The sequence below is a fragment of the Lepisosteus platostomus genome, chromosome 1, assembly GCF_059453375.1.
Source record: "Lepisosteus platostomus isolate fLepPlt1 chromosome 1, fLepPlt1.hap1, whole genome shotgun sequence".
Lineage (NCBI taxonomy): Eukaryota > Metazoa > Chordata > Actinopteri > Semionotiformes > Lepisosteidae > Lepisosteus > Lepisosteus platostomus.
The window spans coordinates 70,888,353-70,912,970 of NC_142611.1; positions in this window are offsets into that span (position 1 = coordinate 70,888,353).

Genomic DNA, 24,618 nt, shown 5'->3' on the forward strand with positions numbered 1-24,618 from the left:
GGGAAACAATCAAGACAACAGATAGAAGCACTTGCATTTGATTGAGTTTCAAGCATGCTTGGGTACTCGTGTGATCTGTGTGACTCAATTTTGGAATACAACTGTCGTGTGGTGCACCGTGACCTCCAGGCACCCCGGAGTTTCTGAAAAAAATTTTTCTGCGATTTTCACGAAATCACTTTTCTTCAACTTGAATTGGGCTAAAAATCCATCCCTGAAAATAAAAATTCTCTGAGTAGTGTGGAAATGCTGATCCTTACCCTACCTGGGGTGTCCACTGAGCATTTCCGCGAACTCTAGTTGAAGTTCTCTGGGCATGGGATTTTGACATGTTACCCAAACCAAAAGGAATGAGTGGGAAACAATCAAGACAACAGATAGAAGCACTTACATTTGAATGAGTTTCAAGCATGCTTGGGTACTCGTGTGATCTGTGTGACTCAGGTCTGGAATACAACTGTCGCGTGGTGCACCAAGACTTCCAGGCACTCCGGAGTTTCTGAAAAAAAATTTTCTGCGATTTTCACGAAATCATTTTTCTTCAACTTGAATTGGGCTAAAAATCCATCCCTGAAAATAAAAATTCTCTGAGTAGTGTGGAAATGCTGATCCTTACCCTACCTGGGGTGTCCACTGAGCATTTCCGCGAACTCTAGTTGAAGTTCTCTGGGCATGGGATTTTGACATGTTACCCAAACCAAAAGGAATGAGTGGGAAACAATCAAGACAACAGATAGAAGCACTTGCATTTGAATGAGTTTCAAGCATGCTTGGGTACTCGTGTGATCTGTGTGACTCAGTTTTGGAATACAACTGTCGCGTGGTGCACCGCGACCTCCAGGCAGCCCGGAGTTTCTGAAAAAAAATTTTCTGCGATTTTCACGAAATCACTTTTCTTCAACTTGAATTGGGCTAAAAATCCATCCCTGAAAATAAAAATTCTCTGAGCAGTGTGGAAATGCTGATCCTCACCCTACCTGGGGTGTCCACAGAGCATTTCCGCGAACTCTAGTTGAAGTTCTCTGGGCATGGGATTTTGACATGTTACCCAAACCAAAAGGAATGAGTGGGAAACAATCAAGACAACAGATAGAAGCACTTGCATTTAAATGAGTTTCAAGCATGCTTGGGTACTCGCGTGATCTGTGTGACTCAGTTTTGGAATACAACTGTCGCGTAGTGCACCGCGAACTCCAGGTACCCCGGAGTTTCTGAAAAAAAATTTTCTGCGATTTTCACGAAATCACTTTTCTTCAACTTGAATTGGGCTAAAAATCCATCCCTGAAAATAAAAATTCTCTGAGCAGTGTGGAAATGCTGATTCTTACCCTACCTGGGGTGTCCACTGAGCATTTCCGCGAACTCTACTTGAAGTTCTCTGGGCATGGGATTTTGACATGTTACCCAAACCAAAAGGAATGAGTGGGAAACAATCAAGACAACAGATAGAAGCACTTGCATGTGAATGAGTTTCAAGCATGCTTGGGTACTCGTGTGATCTGAGTGACTCAGTTTTGGAATACAACTGTCGCGTGGTGCACCGCGACCTCCAGGTACCCCGCAGTTTCTGAAAAAAAATATTCTGCGATTTTCACTAAACCACTTTTCTTCAACTTGAATTGGGCTAAAAATCCATCCCTGAAAATAAAAATTCTCTGAGTAGTGTGGAAATGCTGATACTTACCCTACCTGGGGTGTCCACTGAGCATTTCCGCGAACTCTAGTTGAAGTTCTCTGGGCATGGGATTTTGACATGTTACCCAAACCAAAAGGAATGAGTGGGAAACAATCAAGACAACAGATAGAAGCACTTGCATTTGAATGAGTTTCAAGCATGCTTGGGTACTCGTGTGATCTGTGTGACTCAGTTTTGGAATACAACTGTCGCGTGGTGCACCGCGACCTCCAGGCAGCCCGGAGTTTCTGAAAAAAAATTTTCTGCGATTTTCACGAAATCACTTTTCTTCAACTTGAATTGGGCTAAAAATCCATCCCTGAAAATAAAAATTCTCTGAGCAGTGTGGAAATGCTGATCCTCACCCTACCTGGGGTGTCCACAGAGCATTTCCGCGAACTCTAGTTGATGTTCTCTGGGCATGGGATTTTGACATGTTACCCAAACCAAAAGGAATGAGTGGGAAACAATCAAGACAACAGATAGAAGCACTTGCATTTGAATGAGTTTCAAGCATGCTTGGGTACTCGTGTGATCTGTGTGACTCAGTTTTGGAATGCAACTGTCGCGTGGTGCACCGCGACCTCCAGGCACCCCGGAGTTTCTGAAAAAAAATTTTCTGCGATTTTCACGAAATCACTTTTCTTCAACTTGAATTGGGCTAAAAATCCATCCCTGAAAATAAAAATTCTCTGAGCAATGTGGAAATGCTGATTCTTACCCTACCTGGGGTGTCCACTGAGTATTTCCACGAACTCTACTTGAAGTTCTCTGGGCATAGGATTTTGACATGTTACCCAAACCAAAAGGAATGAGTGGGAAACAATCAAGACAAAAGATAGAAGCACTTGCATTTGAATGAGTTTCAAGCATGCTTGGGTACTCGTGTGATCTGTGTGACTCAGTTTTGGAATACAACTGTCGCGTGGTGCACCGCGACCTCCAGGCCCCCCGGAGTTTCTGAAAAAATATTGTCTGCGATTTTCACTAAACCACTTTTCTTCAACTTGAATTGGGCTAAAAATCCATCCCTGAAAATATAAATTCTCTGAGTAGTGTGGAAATGCTGATACTTACCCTACCTGGGGTGTCCACTGAGCATTTCCGCGAACTCTAGTTGAAGTTCTCTGGGCATGGGATTTTGACATGTTACCCAAACCAAAAGGAATGAGTGGGAAACAATCAAGACAACAGATAGAAGCACTTGCATTTGAATGAGTTTCAAGCATGCTTGGGTACTCGTGTGATCTGTGTGACTCAGTTTTGGAATACTTCTGTCGCGTGGTGCACCGCGACCTCCAGGCACCCCGGAGTTTCTGAAAAAAATTTTTCTGCGATTTTCACGAAATCACTTTTCTTCAACTTGAATTGGGCTAAAAATCCATCCCTGAAAATAAAAATTCTCTGAGCAGTGTGGAAATGCTGATTCTTACCCTACCTGGGGTGTCCACTGAGTATTTCCACGAACTCTACTTGAAGTTCTCTGGGCATAGGATTTTGACATGTTACACAAACCAAAAGGAATGAGTGGGAAACAATCAAGACAACAGATAGAAGCACTTGCATTTGATTGAGTTTCAAGCATGCTTGGGTACTCGTGTGATCTGTGTGACTCAATTTTGGAATACAACTGTCGTGTGGTGCACCGTGACCTCCAGGCACCCCGGAGTTTCTGAAAAAAAATTTTCTGCGATTTTCACGAAATCACTTTTCTTCAACTTGAATTGGGCTAAAAATCCATCCCTGAAAATAAAAATTCTCTGAGTAGTGTGGAAATGCTGATCCTTACCCTACCTGGGGTGTCCACTGAGCATTTCCGCGAACTCTAGTTGAAGTTCTCTGGGCATGGGATTTTGACATGTTACCCAAACCAAAAGGAATGAGTGGGAAACAATCAAGACAACAGATAGAAGCACTTACATTTGAATGAGTTTCAAGCATGCTTGGGTACTCGTGTGATCTGTGTGATTCAGGTCTGGAATACAACTGTCGCGTGGTGCACCAAGACTTCCAGGCACTCCGGAGTTTCTGAAAAAAAATTTTCTGCGATTTTCACGAAATCACTTTTCTTCAACTTGAATTGGGCTAAAAATCCATCCCTGAAAATAAAAATTCTCTGAGTAGTGTGGAAATGCTGATCCTCACCCTACCTGGGGTGTCCACAGAGCATTTCCGCGAACTCTAGTTGAAGTTCTCTGGGCATGGGATTTTGACATGTTACCCAAACCAAAAGGAATGAGTGGGAAACAATCAAGACAACAGATAGAAGCACTTGCATTTAAATGAGTTTCAAGCATGCTTGGGTACTCGTGTGATCTGAGTGAGTCAGTTTTGGAATACAACTGTCGCGTGGTGCACCGCGACCTCCAGGCCCCCCGGAGTTTCTGAAAAACAATTGTCTGCGATTTTCACTAAACCACTTTTCTTCAACTTGAATTGGGCTAAAAATCCATCCCTGAAAATAAAATTTCTCTGAGTAGTGTGGAAATGCTGATCCTTACCCTACCTGGGGTGTCCACTGAGCATTTTCGCGAACTCTAGTTGAAGTTCTCTGGGCATAGGATTTTGACATGTTACCCAAACCAAAAGGAATGAGTGGGAAACAATCAAGACAATAGAGAGAAGCACTTGCATTTGAATGAGTTTCAAGCATGCTTGGGTACTCGTGTGATCTGTGTGACTCAGTTTTGGAATACAACTGTCGCGTGGAGCACCGCGACCTCCAGGCACCCCGGAGTTTCTGAAAAAAAATTTTCTGCGATTTTCACGAAATCACTTTTCTTCAACTTGAATTGGGCTAAAAATCCATCCCTGAAAATAAAAATTCTCTGAGCAGTGTGGAAATGCTGATTCTTACCCTACCTGGGGTGTCCACTGAGCATTTCCGCGAACTCTACTTGAAGTTCTCTGGGCATGGGATTTTGACATGTTACCCAAACCAAAAGGAATGAGTGGGAAACAATCAAGACAACAGATAGAAGCACTTGCATTTGAATGAGTTTCAAGCATGCTTGGGTACTCGTGTGATCTGAGTGACTCAGTTTTGGAATACAACTGTCGCGTGGTGCACCGCGACCTCCAGGTACCCCGCAGTTTCTGAAAAAAAATATTCTGCGATTTTCACTAAACCACTTTTCTTCAACTTGAATTGGGCTAAAAATCCATCCCTGAAAATAAAAATTCTCTGAGTAGTGTGGAAATGCTGATACTTACCCTACCTGGGGTGTCCACTGAGCATTTCCGCGAACTCTAGTTGAAGTTCTCTGGGCATGGGATTTTGACATGTTACCCAAACCAAAAGGAATGAGTGGGAAACAATCAAGACAACAGATAGAAGCACTTGCATTTGAATGAGTTTCAAGCATGCTTGGGTACTCGTGTGATCTGTGTGACTCAGTTTTGGAATACAACTGTCGCGTGGTGCACCGCGACCTCCAGGCAGCCCGGAGTTTCTGAAAAAAAATTTTCTGCGATTTTCACGAAATCACTTTTCTTCAACTTGAATTGGGCTAAAAATCCATCCCTGAAAATAAAAATTCTCTGAGCAGTGTGGAAATGCTGATCCTCACCCTACCTGGGGTGTCCACAGAGCATTTCCGCGAACTCTAGTTGATGTTCTCTGGGCATGGGATTTTGACATGTTACCCAAACCAAAAGGAATGAGTGGGAAACAATCAAGACAACAGATAGAAGCACTTGCATTTGAATGAGTTTCAAGCATGCTTGGGTACTCGTGTGATCTGTGTGACTCAGTTTTGGAATGCAACTGTCGCGTGGTGCACCGCGACCTCCAGGCACCCCGGAGTTTCTGAAAAAAAATTTTCTGCGATTTTCACGAAATCACTTTTCTTCAACTTGAATTGGGCTAAAAATCCATCCCTGAAAATATAAATTCTCTGAGTAGTGTGGAAATGCTGATACTTACCCTACCTGGGGTGTCCACTGAGCATTTCCGCGAACTCTAGTTGAAGTTCTCTGGGCATGGGATTTTGACATGTTACCCAAACCAAAAGGAATGAGTGGGAAACAATCAAGACAACAGATAGAAGCACTTGCATTTGAATGAGTTTCAAGCATGCTTGGGTACTCGTGTGATCTGTGTGACTCAGTTTTGGAATACTTCTGTCGCGTGGTGCACCGCGACCTCCAGGCACCCCGGAGTTTCTGAAAAAAAATTTTCTGCGATTTTCACTAAACCACTTTTCTTCAACTTGAATTGGGCTAAAAATCCATCCCTGAAAATAAATATTCTCTGAGTAGTGTGGAAATGCTGATCCTTACCCTACCTGGGGTGTCCACAGAACATTTCCGCGAACTCTAGTTGAAGTTCTCTGGGCATGGGATTTTGACATGTTACCCAAACCAAAAGGAATGAGTGGGAAACAATCAAGACAACAGATAGAAGCACTTGTATTTGAATGAGTTTCATGCATGCTTGGGTACTCGTGTGATCTGTGTGACTCAGTTTTGGAATGCAACTGTCGCGTGGTGCACCGCGACCTCCAGGCACCCCGGAGTTTCTGAAAAAAATTTTTCTGCGATTTTCACGAAATCACTTTTCTTCAACTTGAATTGGGCTAAAAATCCATTCCTGAAAATAAAAATTCTCTGAGCAGTGTGGAAATGCTGATTCTTACCCTACCTGGGGTGTCCACTGAGTATTTCCACGAACTCTACTTGAAGTTCTCTGGGCATAGGATTTTGACATGTTACCCAAACCAAAAGGAATGAGTGGGAAACAATCAAGACAACAGATAGAAGCACTTGCATTTGATTGAGTTTCAAGCATGCTTGGGTACTCGTGTGATCTGTGTGACTCAATTTTGGAATACAACTGTCGCGTGGTGCACCGTGACCTCCAGGCACCCCGGAGTTTCTGAAAAAAATTTTTCTGCGATTTTCACGAAATCACTTTTCTTCAACTTGAATTGGGCTAAAAATCCATCCCTGAAAATAAAAATTCTTTGAGTAGTGTGGAAATGCTGATCCTTACCCTACCTGGGGTGTCCACTGAGCATTTCCGCGAACTCTAGTTGAAGTTCTCTGGGCATGGGATTTTGACATGTTACCCAAACCAAAAGGAATGAGTGGGAAACAATCAAGACAACAGATAGAAGCACTTACATTTGAATGAGTTTCAAGCATGCTTGGGTACTCGTGTGATCTGTGTGACTCAGGTCTGGAATACAACTGTCGCGTGGTGCACCAAGACTTCCAGGCACTCCGGAGTTTCTGAAAAAAAATTTTCTGCGATTTTCACGAAATCACTTTTCTTCAACTTGAATTGGGCTAAAAATCCATCCCTGAAAATAAAAATTCTCTGAGCAGTGTGGAAATGCTGATTCCTACCCTACCTGGGGTGTCCACTGAGCATTTCTGCGAAGTCTACTTGAAGTTCTCTGGGCATAGGATTTTGACATGTTACCGAAACCAAATGGAATGAGTGGGAAACAATCAAGACAACAGATAGAAGCACTTGCATTTGAATGAGTTTCAAGCATGCTTGGGTACTCGTGTGATCTGTGTGACTCAGTTTTGGAATACAACTGTCGCGTGGTGCACCGCGACCTCCAGGCAGCCCGGAGTTTCTGAAAAAAAATTTTCTGCGATTTTCACGAAATCACTTTTCTTCAACTTGAATTGGGCTAAAAATCCATCCCTGAAAATAAAAATTCTCTGAGCAGTGTGGAAATGCTGATCCTCACCCTACCTGGGGTGTCCACAGAGCATTTCCGCGAACTCTAGTTGATGTTCTCTGGGCATGGGATTTTGACATGTTACCCAAACCAAAAGGAATGAGTGGGAAACAATCAAGACAAAAGATAGAAGCACTTGCATCTGAATGAGTTTCAAGCATGCTTGGGTACTCGCGTGATCTGTGTGACTCAGTTTTGGAATACAACTGTCGCGTAGTGTACCGCGAACTCCAGGTACCCCGGAGTTTCTGAAAAAAAATTTTCTGCGATTTTCACGAAATCACTTTTCTTCAACTTGAATTGGGCTAAAAATCCATCCCTGAAAATAAAAATTCTCTGAGCAGTGTGGAAATGCTGATTCCTACCCTACCTGGGGTGTCCACTGAGCATTTCCGCGAACTCTACTTGAAGTTCTATGGGCATAGGATTTTGACATGTTACCCAAACCAAAAGGAATGAGTGGGAAACAATCAAGACAACAGATAGAAGCACTTGCATTTGAATGAGTTTCAAGCATGCTTGGGTACTCGTGTGATCTGTGTGACTCAGTTTTGGAATACTTCTGTCGCGTGGTGCACCGCGACCTCCAGGCACCCCGGAGTTTCTGAAAAAAAATTTTCTGCGATTTTCACTAAACCACTTTTCTTCAACTTGAATTGGGCTAAAAATCCATCCCTGAAAATAAATATTCTCTGAGTAGTGTGGAAATGCTGATCCTTACCCTACCTGGGGTGTCCACTGAGCATTTCCGCGAACTCTAGTTGATGTTCTCTGGGCATGGGATTTTGACATGTTACCCAAACCAAAAGGAATGAGTGGGAAACAATCAAGACAAAAGATAGAAGCACTTGCATTTGAATGAGTTTCAAGCATGCTTGGGTACTCGTGTGATCTGTGTGACTCAGTTTTGGAATACAACTGTCGCGTGGTGCACCGCGACCTCCAGGCCCCCCGGAGTTTCTGAAAATAAATTGTCTGCGATTTTCACTAAACCACTTTTCTTCAACTTGAATTGGGCTAAAAATCCATCCCTGAAAATATAAATTCTCTGAGTAGTGTGGAAATGCTGATACTTACCCTACCTGGGGTGTCCACTGAGCATTTCCGCGAACTCTAGTTGAAGTTCTCTGGGCATGGGATTTTGACATGTTACCCAAACCAAAAGGAATGAGTGGGAAACAATCAAGACAACAGATAGAAGCACTTGCATCTGAATGAGTTTCAAGCATGCTTGGGTACTCGTGTGATCTGTGTGACTCAGTTTTGGAATACAACTGTCGTGTAGTGCACCGCGAACTCCAGGTACCCCGGAGTTTCTGAAAAAAATTTTCTGCAATTTTCACGAAATCACTTTTCTTCAACTTGAATTGGGCTAAAAATCCATCCCTGAAAATAAAAATTCTCTGAGCAGTGTGGAAATGCTGATTCCTACCCTACCTGGGGTGTCCACTGAGCATTTCCGCGAACTCTACTTGAAGTTCTCTGGGCATAGGATTTTGACATGTTACCCAAACCAAAAGGAATGAGTGGGAAACAATCAAGACAACAGATAGAAGCACTTGCATTTGAATGAGTTTCAAGCATGCTTGGGTACTCGTGTGATCTGTGTGACTCAGTTTTGGAATACTTCTGTCGCGTGGTGCACCGCGACCTCCAGGCACCCCGGAGTTTCTAAAAAAAAATTTTCTGCGATTTTCACTAAACCACTTTTCTTCAACTTGAATTGGGCTAAAAATCCATCCCTGAAAATAAAAATTCTCTGAGTAGTGTGGAAATGCTGATCCTTACCCTACCTGGGGTGTCCACAGAACATTTCCGCGAACTCTAGTTGAAGTTCTCTGGGCATGGGATTTTGACATGTTACCCAAACCAAAAGGAATGAGTGGGAAACAATCAAGACAACAGATAGAAGCACTTGCATTTGAATGAGTTTCATGCATGCTTGGGTACTCGTGTGATCTGTGTGACTCAATTTTGGAATACAACTGTCGCGTGGTGCACCGTGACCTCCAGGCACCCCGGAGTTTCTGAAAAAATTTTTTCTGCGATTTTCACGAAATCACTTTTCTTCAACTTGAATTGGGCTAAAAATCCATCCCTGAAAATAAAAATTCTCTGAGTAGTGTGGAAATGCTGATCCTTACCCTACCTGGGGTGTCCACTGAGCATTTCCGCGAACTCTAGTTGAAGTTCTCTGGGCATGGGATTTTGACATGTTACCCAAACCAAAAGGAATGAGTGGGAAACAATCAAGACAACAGATAGAAGCACTTACATTTGAATGAGTTTCAAGCATGCTTGGGTACTCGTGTGATCTGTGTGACTCAGGTCTGGAATACAACTGTCGCGTGGTGCACCAAGACTTCCAGGCACTCCGGAGTTTCTGAAAAAAAATTTTCTGCGATTTTCACGAAATCACTTTTCTTCAACTTGAATTGGGCTAAAAATCCATCCCTGAAAATAAAAATTCTCTGAGCAGTGTGGAAATGCTGATTCCTACCCTACCTGGGGTGTCCACTGAGCATTTCCGCGAACTCTACTTGAAGTTCTATGGGCATAGGATTTTGACATGTTACCCAAACCAAAAGGAATGAGTGGGAAACAATCAAGACAACAGATAGAAGCACTTGCATTTGAATGAGTTTCAAGCATGCTTGGGTACTCGTGTGATCTGTGTGACTCAGTTTTGGAATACTTCTGTCGCGTGGTGCACCGCGACCTCCAGGCACCCCGGAGTTTCTGAAAAAAAATTTTCTGCGATTTTCACTAAACCACTTTTCTTCAACTTGAATTGGGCTAAAAATCCATCCCTGAAAATATAAATTCTCTGAGTAGTGTGGAAATGCTGATCCTTACCCTACCTGGGGTGTCCACTGAGCATTTCCGCGAACTCTAGTTGAAGTTCTCTGGGCATGGGATTTTGACATGTTACCCAAACCAAAAGGAATGAGTGGGAAACAATCAAGACAACAGATAGAAGCACTTGCATCTGAATGAGTTTCAAGCATGCTTGGGTACTCGTGTGATCTGTGTGACTCAGTTTTGGAATACAACTGTCGTGTAGTGCACCGCGAACTCCAGGTACCCCGGAGTTTCTGAAAAAAATTTTCTGCGATTTTCACGAAATCACTTTTCTTCAACTTGAATTGGGCTAAAAATCCATCCCTGAAAATAAAAATTCTCTGAGCAGTGTGGAAATGCTGATTCCTACCCTACCTGGGGTATCCACTGAGCATTTCCGCGAACTCTACTTGAAGTTCTCTGGGCATAGGATTTTGACATGTTACCCAAACCAAAAGGAATGAGTGGGAAACAATCAAGACAACAGATAGAAGCACTTGCATTTGAATGAGTTTCAAGCATGCTTGGGTACTCGTGTGATCTGTGTGACTCAGTTTTGGAATACTTCTGTCGCGTGGTGCACCGCGACCTCCAGGCACCCCGGAGTTTCTGAAAAAAAATTTTCTGCGATTTTCACTAAACCACTTTTCTTCAACTTGAATTGGGCTAAGAATCCATCCCTGAAAATAAATATTCTCTGAGTAGTGTGGAAATGCTGATCCTTACCCTACCTGGGGTGTCCACAGAACATTTCCGCGAACTCTAGTTGAAGTTCTCTGGGCATGGGATTTTGACATGTTACCCAAACCAAAAGGAATGAGTGGGAAACAATCAAGACAACAGATAGAAGCACTTGCATTTGAATGAGTTTCATGCATGCTTGGGTACTCGTGTGATCTGTGTGACTCAATTTTGGAATACAACTGTCGCGTGGTGCACCGTGACCTCCAGGCACCCCGGAGTTTCTGAAAAAAATTTTTCTGCGATTTTCACGAAATCACTTTTCTTCAACTTGAATTGGGCTAAAAATCCATCCCTGAAAATAAAAATTCTCTGAGTAGTGTGGAAATGCTGATCCTTACCCTACCTGGGGTGTCCACTGAGCATTTCCGCGAACTCTAGTTGAAGTTCTCTGGGCATGGGATTTTGACATGTTACCCAAACCAAAAGGAATGAGTGGGAAACAATCAAGACAACAGATAGAAGCACTTACATTTGAATGAGTTTCAAGCATGCTTGGGTACTCGTGTGATCTGTGTGACTCAGGTCTGGAATACAACTGTCGCGTGGTGCACCAAGACTTCCAGGCACTCCGGAGTTTCTGAAAAAAAATTTTCTGCGATTTTCACGAAATCACTTTTCTTCAACTTGAATTGGGCTAAAAATCCATCCCTGAAAATAAAAATTCTCTGAGCAGTGTGGAAATGCTGATTCCTACCCTACCTGGGGTGTCCACTGAGCATTTCCGCGAACTCTACTTGAAGTTCTATGGGCATAGGATTTTGACATGTTACCCAAACCAAAAGGAATGAGTGGGAAACAATCAAGACAACTGATAGAAGCACTTGCATTTGAATGAGTTTCAAGCATGCTTGGGTACTCGTGTGATCTGTGTGACTCAGTTTTGGAATACTTCTGTCGCGTGGTGCACCGCGACCTCCAGGCACCCCGGAGTTTCTGAAAAAAAATTTTCTGCGATTTTCACTAAACCACTTTTCTTCAACTTGAATTGGGCTAAAAATCCATCCCTGAAAATAAATATTCTCTGAGTAGTGTGGAAATGCTGATCCTTACCCTACCTGGGGTGTCCACTGAGCATTTCCGCGAACTCTAGTTGATGTTCTCTGGGCATGGGATTTTGACATGTTACCCAAACCAAAAGGAAGGAGTGGGAAACAATCAAGACAAAAGATAGAAGCACTTGCATTTGAATGAGTTTCAAGCATGCTTGGGTACTCGTGTGATCTGTGTGACTCAGTTTTGGAATACAACTGTCGCGTGGTGCACCGCGACCTCCAGGCCCCCCGGAGTTTCTGAAAAAAAATTGTCTGCGATTTTCACGAAATCACTTTTCTTCAACTTGAATTGGGCTAAAAATCCATCCCTGAAAATAAAAATTCTCTGAGCAGTGTGGAAATGCTGATTCTTACCCTACCTGGGGTGTCCACTGAGCATTTCCACGAACTCTACTTGAAGTTCTCTGGGCATGGGATTTTGACATGTTACCCAAACCAAAAGGAATGAGTGGGAAACAATCGAGACAACAGATAGAAGCACTTGCATTTGAATGAGTTTCATGCATGCTTGGGTACTCGTGTGATCTGTGTGACTCAGTTTTGGAATACAACTGTCGCGTGGTGAACCGCGAACTCCAGGCACCCCGGAGTTTCTGAAAAAACTTTTTCTGCGATTTTCACGAAATCACTTTTCTTCAACTTGAATTGGGCTAAAAATCCATCCCTGAAAATAAAAATTCTCTGAGCAGTGTGGAAATGCTGATTCTTACCCTACCTGGGGTGTCCACTGAGTATTTCCACGAACTCTACTTGAAGTTCTCTGGGCATAGGATTTTGACATGTTACCCAAACCAAAAGGAATGAGTGGGAAACAATCGAGACAACAGATAGAAGCACTTGCATTTGATTGAGTTTCAAGCATGCTTGGGTACTCGTGTGATCTGTGTGACTCAGTTTTGGAATACAACTGTCGCGTGGTGCACCGCGACCTCCAGGCACCCCGGAGTTTCTGAAAAAAATTTTCTGCGATTTTCACGAAATCACTTTTCTTCAACTTGAATTGGGCTAAAAATCCATCCCTGAAAATAAAAATTCTCTGAGTAGTGTGGAAATGCTGATCCTTACCCTACCTGGGGTGTCCACTGAGCATTTCCGCGAACTCTAGTTGAAGTTCTCTGGGCATGGGATTTTGACATGTTACCCAAACCAAAAGGAATGAGTGGGAAACAATCAAGACAACAGATAGAAGCACTTGCATTTGAATGAGTTTCAAGCATGCTTGGGTACTCGTGTGATCTGTGTGACTCAGTTTTGGAATGCAACTGTCGCGTGGTGCACCGCGACCTCCAGGCACCCCGGAGTTTCTGAAAAATTTTTTCTGCGATTTTCACGAAATCACTTTTCTTCAACTTGAATTGGGCTAAAAATCCATCCCTGAAAATAAAAATTCTCTGAGCAGTGTGGAAATGCTGATTCTTACCCTACCTGGGGTGTCCACTGAGTATTTCCACGAACTCTACTTGAAGTTCTCTGGGCATAGGATTTTGACATGTTACCCAAACCAAAAGGAATGAGTGGGAAACAATCAAGACAAAAGATAGAAGCACTTGCATTTGAATGAGTTTCAAGCATGCTTGGGTACTCGTGTGATCTGTGTGACTCAGTTTTGGAATACAACTGTCGCGTGGTGCACCGCGACCTCCAGGCCCCCCGGAGTTTCTAAAAAAAAATTGTCTGCGATTTTCACTAAACCACTTTTCTTCAACTTGAATTGGGCTAAAAATCCATCCCTGAAAATATAAATTCTCTGAGTAGTGTGGAAATGCTGATTCTTACCCTACCTGGGGTGTCCACTGAGTATTTCCACGAACTCTACTTGAAGTTCTCTGGGCATGGGATTTTGACATGTTACCCAAACCAAAAGGAATGAGTGGGAAACAATCAAGACAACAGATAGAAGCACTTGCATTTGAATGAGTTTCATGCATGCTTGGGTACTCGTGTGATCTGTGTGACTCAGTTTTGGAATACAACTGTCGCGTGGTGAACCGCGAACTCCAGGCACCCCGGAGTTTCTGAAAAAACTTTTTCTGCGATTTTCACGAAATCACTTTTCTTCAACTTGAATTGGGCTAAAAATCCATCCCTGAAAATAAAAATTCTCTGAGCAGTGTGGAAATGCTGATTCTTACCCTACCTGGGGTGTCCACTGAGTATTTCCACGAACTCTACTTGAAGTTCTCTGGGCATAGGATTTTGACATGTTACCCAAACCAAAAGGAATGAGTGGGAAACAATCGAGACAACAGATAGAAGCACTTGCATTTGATTGAGTTTCAAGCATGCTTGGGTACTCGTGTGATCTGTGTGACTCAGTTTTGGAATACAACTGTCGCGTGGTGCACCGCGACCTCCAGGCACCCCGGAGTTTCTGAAAAAAATTTTCTGCGATTTTCACGAAATCACTTTTCTTCAACTTGAATTGGGCTAAAAATCCATCCCTGAAAATAAAAATTCTCTGAGTAGTGTGGAAATGCTGATCCTTACCCTACCTGGGGTGTCCACTGAGCATTTCCGCGAACTCTAGTTGAAGTTCTCTGGGCATGGGATTTTGACATGTTACCCAAACCAAAAGGAATGAGTGGGAAACAATCAAGACAACAGATAGAAGCACTTGCATTTGAATGAGTTTCAAGCATGCTTGGGTACTCGTGTGATCTGTGTGACTCAGTTTTGGAATGCAACTGTCGCGTGGTGCACCGCGACCTCCAGGCACCCCGGAGTTTCTGAAAAATTTTTTCTGCGATTTTCACGAAATCACTTTTCTTCAACTTGAATTGGGCTAAAAATCCATCCCTGAAAATAAAAATTCTCTGAGCAGTGTGGAAATGCTGATTCTTACCCTACCTGGGGTGTCCACTGAGTATTTCCACGAACTCTACTTGAAGTTCTCTGGGCATAGGATTTTGACATGTTACCCAAACCAAAAGGAATGAGTGGGAAACAATCAAGACAAAAGATAGAAGCACTTGCATTTGAATGAGTTTCAAGCATGCTTGGGTACTCGTGTGATCTGTGTGACTCAGTTTTGGAATACAACTGTCGCGTGGTGCACCGCGACCTCCAGGCCCCCCGGAGTTTCTAAAAAAAAATTGTCTGCGATTTTCACTAAACCACTTTTCTTCAACTTGAATTGGGCTAAAAATCCATCCCTGAAAATATAAATTCTCTGAGTAGTGTGGAAATGCTGATACTTACCCTACCTGGGGTGTCCACTGAGCATTTCCGCGAACTCTAGTTGAAGTTCTCTGGGCATGGGATTTTGACATGTTACCCAAACCAAAAGGAATGAGTGGGAAACAATCAAGACAACAGATAGAAGCACTTGCATCTGAATGAGTTTCAAGCATGCTTGGGTACTCGTGTGATCTGTGTGACTCAGTTTTGGAATACTTCTGTCGCGTGGTGCACCGCGACCTCCAGGCACCCCGGAGTTTCTGAAAAAAAAATTTCTGCGATTTTCACTAAACCACTTTTCTTCAACTTGAATTGGGCTAAAAATCCATCCCTGAAAATAAATATTCTCTGAGTAGTGTGGAAATGCTGATCCTTACCCTACCTGGGGTGTCCACAGAACATTTCCGCGAACTCTAGTTGAAGTTCTCTGGGCATGGGATTTTGACATGTTACCCAAACCAAAAGGAATGAGTGGGAAACAATCAAGACAACAGATAGAAGCACTTGCATTTGAATGAGTTTCATGCATGCTTGGGTACTCGTGTGATCTGTGTGACTCAGTTTTGGAATGCAACTGTCGCGTGGTGCACCGCGACCTCCAGGCACCCCGGAGTTTCTGAAAAAAATTTTTCTGCGATTTTCACGAAATCACTTTTCTTCAACTTGAATTGGGCTAAAAATCCATCCCTGAAAATAAAAATTCTCTGAGCAGTGTGGAAATGCTGATTCTTACCCTACCTGGGGTGTCCACTGAGTATTTCCACGAACTCTACTTGAAGTTCTCTGGGCATAGGATTTTGACATGTTACCCAAACCAAAAGGAATGAGTGGGAAACAATCAAGACAACAGATAGAAGCACTTGCATTTGATTGAGTTTCAAGCATGCTTGGGTACTCGTGTGATCTGTGTGACTCAGTTTTGGAATACAACTGTCGCGTGGTGCACCGCGACCTCCAGGCCCCCCGGAGTTTCTGAAAAAAAATTGTCTGCGATTTTCACTAAACCACTTTTCTTCAACTTGAATTGGGCTAAAAATCCATCCCTGAAAATAAAAATTCTCTGAACAGTGTGGAAATGCTGATTCTTACCCTACCTGGGGTGTCCACTGAGTACTTCCACGAACTCTACTTGAAGTTCTCTGGGCATAGGATTTTGACATGTTACCCAAACCAAAAGGAATGAGTGGGAAACAATCGAGACAACATATAGAAGCACTTGCATTTGAATGAGTTTCAAGCATGCTTGGGTACTCGTGTGATCTGTGTGACTCAGTTTTGGAATACAACTGTCGCGTGGTGCACCGCGACCTCCAGGCCCCCCGGAGTTTCTGAAAAAAAATTGTCTGCGATTTTCACTAAACCACTTTTCTTCAACTTGAATTGGGCTAAAAATCCATCCCTGAAAATATAAATTCTCTGAGTAGTGTGGAAATGCTGATTCTTACCCTACCTGGGGTGTCCACTGAGTATTTCCACGAACTCTACTTGAAGTTCTCTGGGCATGGGATTTTGACATGTTACCCAAACCAAAAGGAATGAGTGGGAAACAATCAAGACAACAGATAGAAGCACTTGCATTTGAATGAGTTTCATGCATGCTTGGGTACTCGTGTGATCTGTGTGACTCAGTTTTGGAATACAACTGTCGCGTGGTGAACCGCGAACTCCAGGCACCCCGGAGTTTCTGAAAAAACTTTTTCTGCGATTTTCACGAAATCACTTTTCTTCAACTTGAATTGGGCTAAAAATCCATCCCTGAAAATAAAAATTCTCTGAGCAGTGTGGAAATGCTGATTCTTACCCTACCTGGGGTGTCCACTGAGTATTTCCACGAACTCTACTTGAAGTTCTCTGGGCATAGGATTTTGACATGTTACCCAAACCAAAAGGAATGAGTGGGAAACAATCGAGACAACAGATAGAAGCACTTGCATTTGATTGAGTTTCAAGCATGCTTGGGTACTCGTGTGATCTGTGTGACTCAGTTTTGGAATACAACTGTCGCGTGGTGCACCGCGACCTCCAGGCACCCCGGAGTTTCTGAAAAAAATTTTCTGCGATTTTCACGAAATCACTTTTCTTCAACTTGAATTGGGCTAAAAATCCATCCCTGAAAATAAAAATTCTCTGAGTAGTGTGGAAATGCTGATCCTTACCCTACCTGGGGTGTCCACTGAGCATTTCCGCGAACTCTAGTTGAAGTTCTCTGGGCATGGGATTTTGACATGTTACCCAAACCAAAAGGAATGAGTGGGAAACAATCAAGACAACAGATAGAAGCACTTGCATTTGAATGAGTTTCAAGCATGCTTGGGTACTCGTGTGATCTGTGTGACTCAGTTTTGGAATGCAACTGTCGCGTGGTGCACCGCGACCTCCAGGCACCCCGGAGTTTCTGAAAAATTTTTTCTGCGATTTTCACGAAATCACTTTTCTTCAACTTGAATTGGGCTAAAAATCCATCCCTGAAAATAAAAATTCTCTGAGCAGTGTGGAAATGCTGATTCTTACCCTACCTGGGGTGTCCACTGAGTATTTCCACGAACTCTACTTGAAGTTCTCTGGGCATAGGATTTTGACATGTTACCCAAACCAAAAGAAATGAGTGGGAAACAATCAAGACAAAAGATAGAAGCACTTGCATTTGAATGAGTTTCAAGCATGCTTGGGTACTCGTGTGATCTGTGTGACTCAGTTTTGGAATACAACTGTCGCGTGGTGCACCGCGACCTCCAGGCCCCCCGGAGTTTCTAAAAAAAAATTGTCTGCGATTTTCACTAAACCACTTTTCTTCAACTTGAATTGGGCTAAAAATCCATCCCTGAAAATATAAATTCTCTGAGTAGTGTGGAAATGCTGATACTTACCCTACCTGGGGTGTCCACTGAGCATTTCCGCGAACTCTAGTTGAAGTTCTCTGGGCATGGGATTTTGACATGTTACCCAAACCAAAAGGAATGAGTGGGAAACAATCAAGACAACAGATAGAAGCACTTGCATCTGAATGAGTTTCAAGCATGCTTGGGTACTCGTGTGATCTGTGTGACTCAGTTTTGGAATACTTCTGTCGCGTGGTGCACCGCGACCTCCAGGCACCCCGGAGTTTCTGAAAAAAAAATTTCTGCGATTTTCACTAAACCACTTTTCTTCAACTTGAATTGGGCTAAAAATCCATCCCTGAAAATAAATATTCTCTGAGTAGTGTGGAAATGCTGATCCTTACCCTACCTGGGGTGTCCACAGAACATTTCCGCGAACTCTAGTTGAAGTTCTCTGGGCATGGGATTTTGACATGTTACCCAAACCAAAAGGAATGAGTGGGAAACAATCAAGACAACAGATAGAAGCACTTGCATTTGAATGAGTTTCATGCATGCTTGGGTACTCGTGTGATCTGTGTGACTCAGTTTTGGAATGCAACTGTCGCGTGGTGCACCGCGACCTCCAGGCACCCCGGAGTTTCTGAAAAAAATTTTTCTGCGATTTTCACGAAATCACTTTTCTTCAACTTGAATTGGGCTAAAAATCCATCCCTGAAAATAAAAATTCTCTGAGCAGTGTGGAAATGCTGATTCTTACCCTACCTGGGGTGTCCACTGAGTATTTCCACGAACTCTACTTGAAGTTCTCTGGGCATAGGATTTTGACATGTTACCCAAACCAAAAGGAATGAGTGGGAAACAATCAAGACAACAGATAGAAGCACTTGCATTTGATTGAGTTTCAAGCATGCTTGGGTACTCGTGTGATCTGTGTGACTCAGTTTTGGAATACAACTGTCGCGTGGTGCACCGCGACCTCCAGGCCCCCCGGAGTTTCTGAAAAAAAATTGTCTGCGATTTTCACTAAACCACTTTTCTTCAACTTGAATTGGGCTAAAAATCCATCCCTGAAAATAAAAATTCTCTGAACAGTGTGGAAATGCTGATTCTTACCCTACCTGGGGTGTCCACTGAGTACTTCCACGAACTCTACTTGAAGTTCTCTGGGCATAGGATTTTGACATGTTACCCAAACCAAAAGGAATGAGTGGGAAACAATCGAGACAACATATAGAAGCACTTGCATTTGAATGAGTTTCAAGCATGCTTGGGTACTCGTGTGATCTGTGTGACTCAGTTTTGGAATACAACTGTCGCGTGGTGCACCGCGACCTCCAGGCCCCCCGGAGTTTCTGAAAAAAAATTGTCTGCGATTTTCACTAAACCACTTTTCTTCAACTTGAATTGGGCTAAAAATCCATCCCTGAAAATATAAATTCTCTGAGTAGTGTGGAAATGCTGATACTTACCCTACCTGGGGTGTCCACTGAGCATTTCCGCGAACTCTAGTTGAAGTTCTCTGGGCATGGGATTTTGACATGTTACCCAAACCAAAAGGAATGAGTGGGAAACAATCAAGACAACAGATAGAAGCACTTGCATCTGAATGAGTTTCAAGCATGCTTGGGTACTCGTGTGATCTGTGTGACTCAGTTTTGGAATACAACTGTCGCGTAGTGCACCGCGAACTCCAGGTACCCCGGAGTTTCTGAAAAAAAATTTTCTGCGATTTTCACGAAATCACTTTTCTTCAACTTGAATTGGGCTAAAAATCCATCCCTGAAAATAAAAATTCTCTGAGCAGTGTGGAAATGCTGATTCTTACCCTACCTGGGGTGTCCACTGAGCATTTCCGCGAACTCTACTTGAAGTTCTCTGGGCATGGGATTTTGACATGTTACCCAAACCAAAAGGAATGAGTGGGAAACAATCAAGACAACAGATAGAAGCACTTGCATTTGAATGAGTTTCATGCATGCTTGGGTACTCGTGTGATCTGTGTGACTCAGTTTTGGAATACAACTGTCGCGTGGTGAACCGCGAACTCCAGGCACCCCGGAGTTTCTGAAAAAACTTTTTCTGCGATTTTCACGAAATCACTTTTCTTCAACTTGAATTGGGCTAAAAATCCATCCCTGAAAATAAAAATTCTCTGAGCAGTGTGGAAATGCTGATTCTTACCCTACCTGGGGTGTCCACTGAGTATTTCCACGAACTCTACTTGAAGTTCTCTGGGCATAGGATTTTGACATGTTACCCAAACCAAAAGGAATGAGTGGGAAACAATCAAGACAACAGATAGAAGCACTTGCATTTGATTGAGTTTCAAGCATGCTTGGGTACTCGTGTGATCTGTGTGACTCAGTTTTGGAATACAACTGTCGCGTGGTGCACCGCGACCTCCAGGCACCCCGGAGTTTCTGAAAAAAATTTTCTGCGATTTTCACGAAATCACTTTTCTTCAACTTGAATTGGGCTAAAAATCCATCCCTGAAAATAAAAATTCTCTGAGTAGTGTGGAAATGCTGATCCTTACCCTACCTGGGGTGTCCACTGAGCATTTCCGCGAACTCTAATTGAAGTTCTCTGGGCATGGGATTTTGACATGTTACCCAAACCAAAAGGAATGAGTGGGAAACAATCAAGACAACAGATAGAAGCACTTGCATTTGAATGAGTTTCAAGCATGCTTGGGTACTCGTGTGATCTGTGTGACTCAGTTTTGGAATGCAACTGTCGCGTGGTGCACCGCGACCTCCAGGCACCCCGGAGTTTCTGAAAAATTTTTTCTGCGATTTTCACGAAATCACTTTTCTTCAACTTGAATTGGGCTAAAAATCCATCCCTGAAAATAAAAATTCTCTGAGCAGTGTGGAAATGCTGATTCTTACCCTACCTGGGGTGTCCACTGAGTATTTCCACGAACTCTACTTGAAGTTCTCTGGGCATAGGATTTTGACATGTTACCCAAACCAAAAGGAATGAGTGGGAAACAATCAAGACAAAAGATAGAAGCACTTGCATTTGAATGAGTTTCAAGCATGCTTGGGTACTCGTGTGATCTGTGTGACTCAGTTTTGGAATACAACTGTCGCGTGGTGCACCGCGACCTCCAGGCCCCCCGGAGTTTCTAAAAAAAAATTGTCTGCGATTTTCACTAAACCACTTTTCTTCAACTTGAATTGGGCTAAAAATCCATCCCTGAAAATATAAATTCTCTGAGTAGTGTGGAAATGCTGATACTTACCCTACCTGGGGTGTCCACTGAGCATTTCCGCGAACTCTAGTTGAAGTTCTCTGGGCATGGGATTTTGACATGTTACCCAAACCAAAAGGAATGAGTGGGAAACAATCAAGACAACAGATAGAAGCACTTGCATCTGAATGAGTTTCAAGCATGCTTGGGTACTCGTGTGATCTGTGTGACTCAGTTTTGGAATACTTCTGTCGCGTGGTGCACCGCGACCTCCAGGCACCCCGGAGTTTCTGAAAAAAAAATTTCTGCGATTTTCACTAAACCACTTTTCTTCAACTTGAATTGGGCTAAAAATCCATCCCTGAAAATAAATATTCTCTGAGTAGTGTGGAAATGCTGATCCTTACCCTACCTGGGGTGTCCACAGAACATTTCCGCGAACTCTAGTTGAAGTTCTCTGGGCATGGGATTTTGACATGTTACCCAAACCAAAAGGAATGAGTGGGAAACAATCAAGACAACAGATAGAAGCACTTGCATTTGAATGAGTTTCATGCATGCTTGGGTACTCGTGTGATCTGTGTGACTCAGTTTTGGAATGCAACTGTCGCGTGGTGCACCGCGACCTCCAGGCACCCCGGAGTTTCTGAAAAAAAATTTTCTGCGATTTTCAATAAACCACTTTTCTTCAACTTGAATTGGGCTAAAAATCCATCCCTGAAAATAAAAATTCTCTGAGTAGTGTGGAAATGCTGATCCTTACCCTACCTGGGGTGTCCACTGAGCATTTCCGCGAACTCTAGTTGAAGTTCTCTGGGCATGGGATTTTGACATGTTACCCAAACCAAAAGGAATGAGTGGGAAACAATCAAGACAACAGATAGAAGCACTTGCATCTGAATGAGTTTCAAGCATGCTTGGGTACTCGTGTGATCTGTGTGACTCAGTTTTGGAATACTTCTGTCGCGTGGTGCACCGCGACCTCCAGGCACCCCGGAGTTTCTGAAAAAAAAATTTCTGCGATTTTCACTAAACCACTTTTCTTCAACTTGAATTGGGCTAAAAATCCATCCCTGAAAATAAATATTCTCTGAGTAGTGTGGAAATGCTGATCCTTACCCTACCTGGGGTGTCCACAGAACATTTCCGCGAACTCTAGTTGAAGTTCTCTGGGCATGGGATTTTGACATGTTACCCAAACCAAAAGGAATGAGTGGGAAACAATCAAGACAACAGATAGAAGCACTTGCATTTGAATGAGTTTCATGCATGCTTGGGTACTCGTGTGATCTGTGTGACTCAGTTTTGGAATGCAACTGTCGCGTGGTGCACCGCGACCTCCAGGCACCCCGGAGTTTCTGAAAAAAAATTTTCTGCGATTTTCACTAAACCACTTTTCTTCAACTTGAATTGGGCTAAAAATCCATCCCTGAAAATAAAAATTCTCTGAGTAGTGTGGAAATGCTGATCCTTACCCTACCTGGGGTGTCCACTGAGCATTTCCGCGAACTCTAGTTGAAGTTCTCTGGGCATGGGATTTTGACATGTTACCCAAACCAAAAGGAATGAGTGGGAAACAATCAAGACAACAGATAGAAGCACTTACATTTGAATGAGTTTCAAGCATGCTTGGGTACTCGTGTGATCTGTGTGACTCAGGTCTGGAATACAACTGTCGCGTGGTGCACCAAGACTTCCAGGCACTCCGGAGTTTCTGAAAAAAAATTTTCTGCGATTTTCACGAAATCACTTTTCTTCAACTTGAATTGGGCTAAAAATCCATCCCTGAAAATAAAAATTCTCTGAGCAGTGTGGAAATGCTGATTCCTACCCTACCTGGGGTGTCCACTGAGCATTTCCGCGAACTCTACTTGAAGTTCTATGGGCATAGGATTTTGACATGTTACCCAAACCAAAAGGAATGAGTGGGAAACAATCAAGACAACAGATAGAAGCACTTGCATTTGAATGAGTTTCAAGCATGCTTGGGTACTCGTGTGATCTGTGTGACTCAGTTTTGGAATACTTCTGTCGCGTGGTGCACCGCGACCTCCAGGCACCCCGGAGTTTCTGAAAAAAAATTTTCTGCGATTTTCACTAAACCACTTTTCTTCAACTTGAATTGGGCTAAAAATCCATCCCTGAAAATAAATATTCTCTGAGTAGTGTGGAAATGCTGATCCTTACCCTACCTGGGGTGTCCACAGAACATTTCCGCGAACTCTAGTTGAAGTTCTCTGGGCATGGGATTTTGACATGTTACCCAAACCAAAAGGAATGAGTGGGAAACAATCAAGACAACAGAAAGAAGCACTTGCATTTGAATGAGTTTCATGCATGCTTGGGTACTCGTGTGATCTGTGTGACTCAGTTTTGGAATGCAACTGTCGCGTGGAGCACCGCGACCTCCAGGCACCCCGGAGTTTCTGAAAAAAAATTTTCTGCGATTTTCACGAAATCACTTTTCTTCAACTTGAATTGGTCTAAAAATCCATCCCTGAAAATAAAAAAATCTCTGAGCAGTGTGGAAATGCTGATTCTTACCCTACCTGGGGTGTCCACTGAGCATTTCCGCGAACTCTACTTGAAGTTCTCTGGGCATGGGATTTTGACATGTTACCCAAACCAAAAGGAATGAGTGGGAAACAATCAAGACAACAGATAGAAGCACTTGCATTTGAATGAGTTTCAAGCATGCTTGGGTACTCGTGTGATCTGTGTGACTCAGTTTTGGAATACAACTGTCGCGTGGTGCACCGCGACCTCCAGGTACCCCGCAGTTTCTGAAAAAAAATATTCTGCGATTTTCACTAAACCACTTTTCTTCAACTTGAATTGGGCTAAAAATCCATCCCTGAAAATAAAAATTCTCTGAGTAGTGTGGAAATGCTGATCCTTACCCTACCTGGGGTGTCCACTGAGCATTTCCGCGAACTCTAGTTGAAGTTCTCTGGGCATGGGATTTTGACATGTTACCGAAACCAAAAGGAATGAGTGGGAAACAATCAAGACAACAGATAGACGCACTTACATTTGAATGAGTTTCAAGCATGCTTGGGTACTCGTGTGATCTGTGTGACTCAGGTCTGGAATACAACTGTCGCGTGGTGCACCAAGACTTCCAGGCACTCCGGAGTTTCTGAAAAAAAATTTTCTGCGATTTTCACGTAATCACTTTTCTTCAACTTGAATTGGGCTAAAAATCCATCCCTGAAAATTAAAATTCTCTGAGCAGTGTGGAAATGCTGATTCCTACCCTACCTGGGGTGTCCACTGAGCATTTCTGTGAACTCTACTTGAAGTTCTCTGGGCATAGGATTTTGACATGTTACCGAAACCAAATGGAATGAGTGGGAAACAATCAAGACAACAGATAGAAGCACTTGCATTTGAATGAGTTTCAAGCATGCTTGGG